Source organism: Podarcis vaucheri (assembly GCF_965113315.1).
Source record: "Podarcis vaucheri genome assembly, chromosome: 5".
Taxonomy (NCBI): Eukaryota; Metazoa; Chordata; class Lepidosauria; order Squamata; family Lacertidae; genus Podarcis; species Podarcis vaucheri.
The window spans coordinates 67,228,124-67,237,453 of record NC_138763.1 but is presented as its reverse complement, the minus strand read 5'-3'; positions in this window follow the sequence as shown (position 1 = coordinate 67,237,453).

Here is a 9,330-nt window from a genome sequence, read left to right as displayed (position 1 = left end):
GTTCTCCACAGGACTGTAATCAATACAGCAACTACTGGTAACCTCATGTGTATTGTATAATGTATAACTCAGAACTACCCAAGTGAGGTGTTTTGAAACACTTACTTACCCTTAATAAATCAGGATATGCACACGCCAAACTTGCCCTTGGCCTTTCCTGTTTAGCATGTAAAGGATGCCAGGATCCAGCTCTTAATGATGCCATAATGATGCCTTTCAATTACATGCACACCCAGAAAGTGCATGCAATGGCTTCATTTAATGCAAGAATTAGAAGCCATGCTCCTCTATTGCCCCATATCTTCTGACTTATATTAAGTCACCATTTTGTGAGTACCAGCAGGATATGTAGTCCACAGGAACAAGAAGAAGAAGAGAAGGAGGAGGAGGAGTTTGGATTTGATACCCCACTTTATCACTACCCAAAGGAGTCTCAAAGCGGCTAACATTCTCTTTTCCCTTCCTCTCCCACAACAAACACTCTGTGAGGTGAGTGGGGCTGAGAGACTTCAAAGAAGTGTGACTGGCCCAAGGTCACCCAGCAGCTGCATGTGGAGAAGTGGAGACGCGAACCCGGTTCCCCAGATTACGAGTCTACAGCTCTTAACCACTACACCACACTGGCTCTCAACTGAGGGAGCAACTGGGGCAACTGAGAATAAAGAAGCATGTGGGTGGGGAAAACATGGCTTCCAAAAGAACACAAAAGCTATAGAACAGGGGAACACAAGTTGGGGAAATACCAAAAAGCAAAACATGTTTGTTGTACAGAGAAAGGTGGAAAACTGAAGAAGAGGAGTGAAAATCCCAACACTCCTACTTGCTACAGAAAAAACTGCAACTCAACACACATTCAGCAGCATTTGCTGTGGTGCTGATGGTCAACAGGCAGTGCATATGTGTCTGTTCTGATATATTTCTTTTTTAAAAAAAGAAAGTTCTCCTGGTACCTGATTCTGATCTGGAAATGGTCATAACTCTGCCAACAGCAGCAAAATCAGCAACTGCAAACTCTTAGATGAAAACTACAGCATCTTTTATATAATAATGGCTTGATGAAATATGAAAAATCATAACGTTATTAGAACTCACATTTTGTAAAAAAGAGGAGGCTGTGCCTATTAGTAGCTGGATGGAGACATTGTCCTTATTTATTATGGCCTGGAATGACACATATTTAGGGAATAAGATTAGATATAATTTAGCTATATTGTTAAACAGATATGAGTGGTTAAGATAATTATCTATGTAATATTTTTCTTTTTTATGTAGTTTGTTATTATTTGTTTCTTTGTTCTCCTTTTCTTCCTTTTTATATTGTGAATATTTATTATCAAAGGGACGCGGGTGGCGCTGTGGGTAAAACCTCAGTACCTAGGACTTGCCGATCGTATGGTTGGCGATTCGAATCTCCGCGGCGGGGTGAGCTCCTGTCGTTCAGTCCCAGCTCCTGCCCACCTAGCAGTTTGAAAGCACCCCTAAGTGCAAGTAGATAAATAGGTACTGCTTTATAGCGGAAAGGTAAACGGCATTTCCGTGTGCTGCGCTGGTGCTGGCTCGCCAGCTGCAGCTTCGTCACGCTGGCCACGTGACCCGGAAGTGTCTTCGGACGGCGCCGGCTCACGGCCTCTAGAGCGAGATGAGCACGCAACCCTAGAGTCGGACACGACTGGCCCGTACGGGCAGGGGTACCTTTACCTTTTATTTATTATCAAAGTATGGTTTAGATGGCTAAAATAATAAAAATACTTGGAAGCAGAAATAAAAATGAATTATTTTCTCATAATAAAATGAGAACCTGATTGTATTTGTACGGCACAGGTGTCATAAGTCAAATTGCCCTCTTGGGAGGGAGTTGCTTTCTTTCTCTCAGAGTCCCAGCACACCTGTCTCTGCTTTTGAGTAAATGATGCCAACTTGGACCCTGTGGAGGATCCATTGGAAATGGGGCAGAGTTTGAACTTCCAGTTTAAATTCCTATGGCTTATTGAGGTGATCCCATTCCTGTTTCATTTTTTCTCTTTGGAATTTTACAGATTTGCTTCCATTGCTTATGTTCTGCTGTTCTAAGGGAGAGAAAGCGTTCTTCAAAATGTTGTTTTTTAAATAAGAGATTAGTTCAGAGAGCCAGTTTGAATAGCTGAACATTTATTTATAAGGTTATGGGAAGAGTCAGAATTTATATACTGATGGCTGTGTCAAGGTTTCCTATTTTAATGTATGAGGACTGGGTGGTGAAGAAAAACAGACTATTAAGTGGATTTCCTTCCATCTTCCAGTTCAACTTCTGTCATGACATAGACTCCTGTTATGATTTCTACCGTAGTTCTCTATAAATGTTTCTTAAAACATGCACACTAGAATTGCACACCGCTCATGGCAAGTCATATAAAATGTTTTCCTGCAACTGTAATTATGCTCCAAGAACACCATCTGAGAGAAAGGCATGAAAGGTTATTGAACCACAAATGGTTTAGGCAACACTTTTTAGCCCAGGGCCCTTTGAAAACCTGGGGTGTGGCGATCATTATAGCAGCAACAACCACCTTTCAACAGCCAGTTATGCAGTTACATGACAGGATGCCAATTAGAAGGAAAGAGCAACACCCCAAAGAAACATTAGGAAGACTTTGCATCCAACATTGCTGTTCCACTCATGCAACAGACCTGTACTTGCAAAATGGAATTCCATGTCCTCTTCTTCCCCCTGCAGCTTCTTGTGCACCCTCAAAATCTGCTCCAGTGTGTTGCAGCACCATCTGGAATTGATTTGGTGGGAATAAGTAAGTCAAGGGAAGACCTTTTGCATGAGTGGAGCTCCATTTGTGCAGTGTTGGCTACAACTCTTCATGTTTCTACTTAATAATAATACTTTATTCACTCCATCTGACAGACTGAAGGAAGGATAGGAACCTCAAGATCTCTGTGCCTACCTCGAATGGTTTTTACTTGTGTTTTATGCCTTTCAGAAGAAACAGAAATATCAACATATCTGGAATCACACACCATGCTATTTGGCCACAGATGATCAGACTACATATTCAAATCAATTAGCTACTAGTGATATAATTTAAATGATTGTGTAAAACCTAAAACTGTAGTTAAAGGCAGATTCTCCCAAAGCATTTGCTTTCTCTCTCTCCCCCCCCCCAAAAAAAAATCTGGAAGGCTCTCCAGCCTATGGGAGCTTCCGTACAACCGAGCTGTAATGGCTACTCTTTCGGCCGTATTTTTGGAACCCATCCAGGCTCTCCTCCAACGGTGGTTAATGACCTAAGCCTTTGAATGAGACTTCAGGCACACTCTCCATACATGCAGAGTATCAGACAGCAGCAGAACGAGCCAGAAATATGTGCTACGTCGCTACTTTATTTCTAACTACGTAGGACAGAAAAGAATATGCATCTGCTTTCTGTGAGAGACAGAAAACAAACTGAACACAAAGAAACAGGAAACCAGTAACATCAACATCTGTCTCCCGTGAGACTTCCAACAGTCTGGAATGTCAATAAAGTCTTGTCACTCCAAGAACTGCACAGTGGCATAACAGAAACCTAATACAGCCATCCAGAGCAGATTATGTGGTTGGTAGTGGATCAATCAGCGCTACAGTTTGCATCCTGTATCTCTAACACAGAGATTATTGTGAAAATGATGTTCAACAACTTCACAGAGTTAGTAGTCATGTTAATGAAATTGGAATATTCATACTTAGAAACCATATCCTTTGAAAGCCTAGATCTTGTGGGGGGAGGGAGGGGGAGGGAGGGAGGGGGAGAACTGATTCCTTCATTTCCCAATTGTAAAGTCACCAGAAGCATCTGGCTTACCCACAGTGGAAACATAAAACTAGACTAGATGGACCATCACTTTAAACCAGGAGGACTCTTAATAAAAGTAGTGAGTGGCAGATATTGGACAACCTGTGGGTGAGAAATCCCCCCCTTCCCTGGGGGGGGTCACCAGGGATAATTACCCCCATATTATCCCTGATAAATTGCACGACGACTGGGGGGGGGGGGAGAGTGTCAAAAGCCATGGCAATCGCACCAGAAGTCCTACAGCTCTATATTTTGGGACAATGTTAATTTTCATTTTTTAAAAAAAACAAAAAGCAAGAGGAGAAGACTGAAGAAGCAGCTACAGCTCATTAGACAGGAGTTTGTGGTAATACTGACCCTTTAACTCTGGTTATAGCATTCCAAAACTGACCATTTTTTAACTGACTGCAGAATGCTTATGGGAAGCAAGCAACAAGTGGCCATTTACTCATCACCAAAAGAAGATCCAAAGAGAATTCAAGTTTCTTGCCTCTGTGTATACATGAAAATCTTGAAATAATTACTATATTTAGTGCTATTGGTGCACCTATATAATTCTATGACTTATTGAGTGCTGGAGATTGCTGTTGTGCTGACATCCTTCTTTGAGGTTTCCTATTGGCATTTGGTTGCCCACTGTAAAAAGATGGTGCTTGACTTAGAATCATAGAGTTGGAAGAGACCACAAGGGCCATCGAGTCCAACCCCCTGCCAAGCAGGAAACACCATCAGAGCACTCCTTAGATGAGCACCTGGCCTGATCCAGCAGGCTCTACCTCTGTTCTTAATCTAAATGAAATCTATGTCACCATAGTGGGGAAGACAGCTCATTCTCCTGTCCACATGCTATGCATTGATGGGACATGATGCCAAGACTCCTGCTGTTTTTTTTTTTCTTATTCTTTAAACTGGACTTGGGGCCCAGGCAGCTTTTCAAACAGAGGAGTGTTCTCTAGAAAGTAAGGCATATGGGCACTCTAGTGCCTAGCTGTGTCAAATTGGAAGCAAATGGTGCAAATGTGGTCCTGTTGAGGGATGGGTGAAGAGACTGCCATGCCAAGCATAACATGCGAAGGAGCCGCCACATATGAAAGTTGTGCCTGGGGAAGTGGGGAACCATGCTATCTCAGTGTTTCTCACATGAATCTTCCTAGGCTTCATATGCTCAGCTGTCACCTGTCAAGTGTGCTCTAAATGATTACACTACGCCCGCAGGCCTGAATGAGTTCGAAGGCTTGAAACTTGCTTTTTAAAAGACTTCCTATGAAAAATGCATGCAGTACTGGAGAAAGCTACTATGTCTGGTACAGTGGTGCCTTGGTTCTCAAACTCAAACCATTCCAGAAGTCCGTTCCACAACCAAAGCATTCTAAAACCAAGGCACACTTTCCCATAGAAAGTAACGCAAAATGGATTAACTGATTCCAGACTTTTAAAAACAACTCGCAAAACAGAATTTTAACATGGATTTTACTATCTAACAAGACCACTGATCCAGAAAATGAAAGCAATAAACAATGTACTGCAGTGACACAATGAATCAGTAGCTGAACTGAGTTCCATGCAGTCACAAAAACAAAACAAAAAAGAGCTGCAAAAAAAGAAAGAAAGCAGAATAGATAGCAAAAACAGACAGACCTTGGTGTAACACTCAAATCGGAAGTGTGACACTCAAAAAGGAGCATGTTCGGCTTCTGAAAAAAGTTCACAAACTGGAACAATTACTTCCAGTTTGCAGTGCTTGGGCTCCAAGTTGTTTGAGTACCAAGGCGTTTGAGAACCAAGGTACCATTGTAAATGTATGTTTCTGCATCTTCACGTAGGAACCCACAAGGTATTTTCCTTAAGCAAAGAAAATGATTGCTGCAAGGGAAGCAACGTTGCGGGGCAGGCTAAATATTGGGAATCTTGTTTTAAGACACTTAAAAGGAGGGATGGTTTCTTTCATGTTCTCTTTATGTTGCAAGAACAGCATCTCCCAGCTAAAGATGTAATAAATGAGTTACAAAGTATCACTCATAAGGGCCACAGCTCCATCTTGTGGCATCAGACTGCATCAACTTGCTTAAAGTGGTAACTTGTTCCAGAAATGTATCCAAACTAAAGCAGAAGACAGCAGCACTCTTAAGATTCAAAAGGCAACAGGAACTTCCCTGCTTAGGATCTTCCTAATTATGGATTTTGCACAAACTGTATATTTATAATTAAAGCTGCAAGGGGCTTATGCTCACCACCTCAAAATCCACCTTACAGGTTGCCCGTTTCACTTTTCGCCTATATGGTAGGAATGGTACTTCATTTTTGTACTTTCTAGTCTGGAGAATTTGGAACACATAACATCTCTGTTCTTTCAGAATTTAGTTTTAAAAACTTGATCCACATCCAGCCTGTCACTGCCTCCAAGCACTGGTCTAACACCTCAATGCCTTGCTGTCTCATATTGGATCGTATTGGGAGCTTTATCTACAGCCCCTTTGCTAATAATCCCCAGCATGGAATCCACCTTTTTCACAGCAGCCACAACATCTTTATCAAGCTTTCTACTCTGACCCCATGATCTCATTCCTGGTCCATCACCGCCAGTACAGACCCCATGAGCATATACAGCATGTGAAATTAAGATTTTATCTGCCCCAGTGTGTATCAGTTTATATACTTCAATTATAATTTTAAAAAAATCAAAGGAGGATTCCCCATGTTCCAGGTGGCTAGAGATACTGTCCTCATTAAAGTCTCTGTGTTTTTCACTATTTTCCATTTTCATAACTCTGATTTTAACCGTCCTCATCTTCTCAGAGCAATCAGTCACTATTTGGGTGACTCACTATCTTTTTAAACAGTTCCTTATATTATTAATACTCAGGAGGCATTTTTATTCCATATTATTCTCTGTCCAATTATTTTGAAGTGCAGTCCTCTTTCTTTGATCCCTCCTTCATTCGACGTAGTCTTGTTAAGGCTCTGGGCCTCATTTCAAAGTTGAAGTTTATGGCGGCGTATCAACAAATTCTTTCTGATCTCTCTTAATATGCTGGTGTGTCTTTATGTTTCCATTACGATATGATACAATACGATAATCTTTATTGTCATTGTCTCATACAGAACAATGAAATTAAGTACTGTATTGTGGGGTATGCTTTAAGATCTGTATGTTATATGAGAATTATTTCGGTTTCTTCTAAAGGTTGTCCCCTGTCTCATTCCCTTAGTTATTTTACATTTTTCAGTTATAACATTATTCACTATCAACATCGTTTGTTGTTCTGAATACATTGCGTCTATTCCATTCATATAGGTCTGTCCAAAGTCCATCATTTCAATTAATATACGTCCAGGAGACCCTGTCAAATGTCATTCCTCACCTCCAAATATTCTATTACAGCCAATATATTTCTTATATTGTCTTTCATCTGTCGGCCTGGTAAAAACCAAGCCTGATCTGAATGTAGCAAATCTGTTGACTTGCCAAATGCAAGATGGTTCTTTTAAAGAAGTGTGGTGTAGTGGTTAAGAGCGGTAGTCACGTAATCTGGGAAACCGGGTTCGTGTCTCCGCTCCTCCACATGCAGCTGCTGGGTGACCTTGGGCCAGTCACACTTCTGTGAAGTCTCTCAGCCCCACTCACCTCACAGAGTGTTTGTTGTGGGGGAGGAAGGGAAAGGAGAATGTTAGCCGCTTTGAGACTCCTGAAGGGGAGTGAAAGGCGGGGTATCAAATCCAAACTCTTCTTCTTCTTCTTCTTCTTCTAAAATTAGATTCAGAAGCTATACAAATGCAAGTGAGCGAGAAGATTACACGTTTTATTCCAAACAGCAAGCAAAATATACATTATCAAGTAGCACTTCAACCTGCCACCGAGAAGCCCTGAAGAAGTGGCGAAGTGACCTCCAGGTAGCCTTTGATGCACAGCACTGTGGCCAACAGTCTATGACAAACTTCTGACTGTGATGCCCCAAAACTAAGATATTTTATGGATGTTGTGTCCAGTTATGTCAGTACATCAAGGACAAAAAGCCAGGCCATATATCAAAGGCTTTTACTGACCAATACTGTTTACCAACAGGCCACACGTCAAAGACCTTTTTACAATGCATAGAAAAGGTAATAAAACATAGATAACCAAAGTTGATAAGAGATAGACAGGAAGCGTTGACCATGTCAGATCACTATCTCCTTGAAATTACAATAATCTTCTGCATTATCCATACCTCCTTTAAAATAAGTTTTAAATATTCCACCATTATCCTGGAAAAAAAGCTTATACAGTCATACCTTGGGTTGCGATCGCTGCAGGTTGCGCGTTTTCGGATTATGGATGTGCCAAACCCAGAAGTACCGGAACGGGTTACTTTTGGGTTTTGATGCTCACACATGTGCAGAAGCGCTAAATCATGCTTTGCGAATGCTCAGAAGTGCCCGATCGCGTCACATGCGTGCGCAGATGCAGCGCTGTGGGTTGCCAACGTGCCTCCCGCACGGATCATGTTCGCAACCCAAGGTTCCACTGTAATTGTTATTTAGCAGGAAAATTGGTCTATATTTACCCCCCACACACACACACACACTTCAATGTCTTAATCTTTGTTTTTCCCCACTGTATGTAAATGAAATACCTTCTGGATTTTCCCATTTATAGCAGAATTTTTTATTTTTTTAATGCACCCTTCAGGAACTTATAGTTATTCCTTTTCCTCAATAGTTGTGCTGGAATTTCTTTCAAAATTATCACTCTTTGGTTTTCTATGAATCACTTCATCTCATAATTTGATTGTTGAATCCTGTAATTATCTGGGAGTTTAGGATCACTAAAGAGTCCCCTGCTATTTTCTCCACTTTATCATGAAGATCCCATTTACATATTTCTCCAACTCTTCTTTCTCCACCTCCATCCAAGCTGCCAATTCCATTATTATTTTCCCCTTATCTCTTCATCAATTGTTTTAGTTGAGAGCTCTTTAATTTGTCCTGCCAGCCCTTCCACTGACTTTGTATTACATTCAGTTTGGCCCCCATCCTATACATTTATTCCTCCAGATTTTTAATATGTTCTGTTATGTTATTTCTCATATCTGTAATTAATTCTGCAAGGTCAATTTTGGTTTCTGGGTCTTGGACAGACCCTCTCTTCCCTTGTCCTGGTCTTTGTTGCCATATTTACTTATTTTTCCTCTTCCTTTAAACTTATTTTTACTTTCCTCACTCTTATTTCCCCAGTTAAAACTTCTGTTGCAATTTGCCTCCCTCGACTCCAGGTGTCACTTCTACTCCTTTCTCACCTCCCTCCCTGTTCTCCCTCCTTGTTTAGAATCCTACTTGGGCTTTCACACAATGTCCACTGCTGAGGCAATCAGGTTTCACAACAAAACACTCTTCTCAGCCAACTCTGCAACTGAGTCCCCGACTCCAAGGTCAGGGTCAGGAGGAGGATAAACCATAAGCAACCTCAAAAACGGTGAGAGAAGTGCACACCAAGTACATCCCAAATTTTGATCCCAAAATATAGTCTACT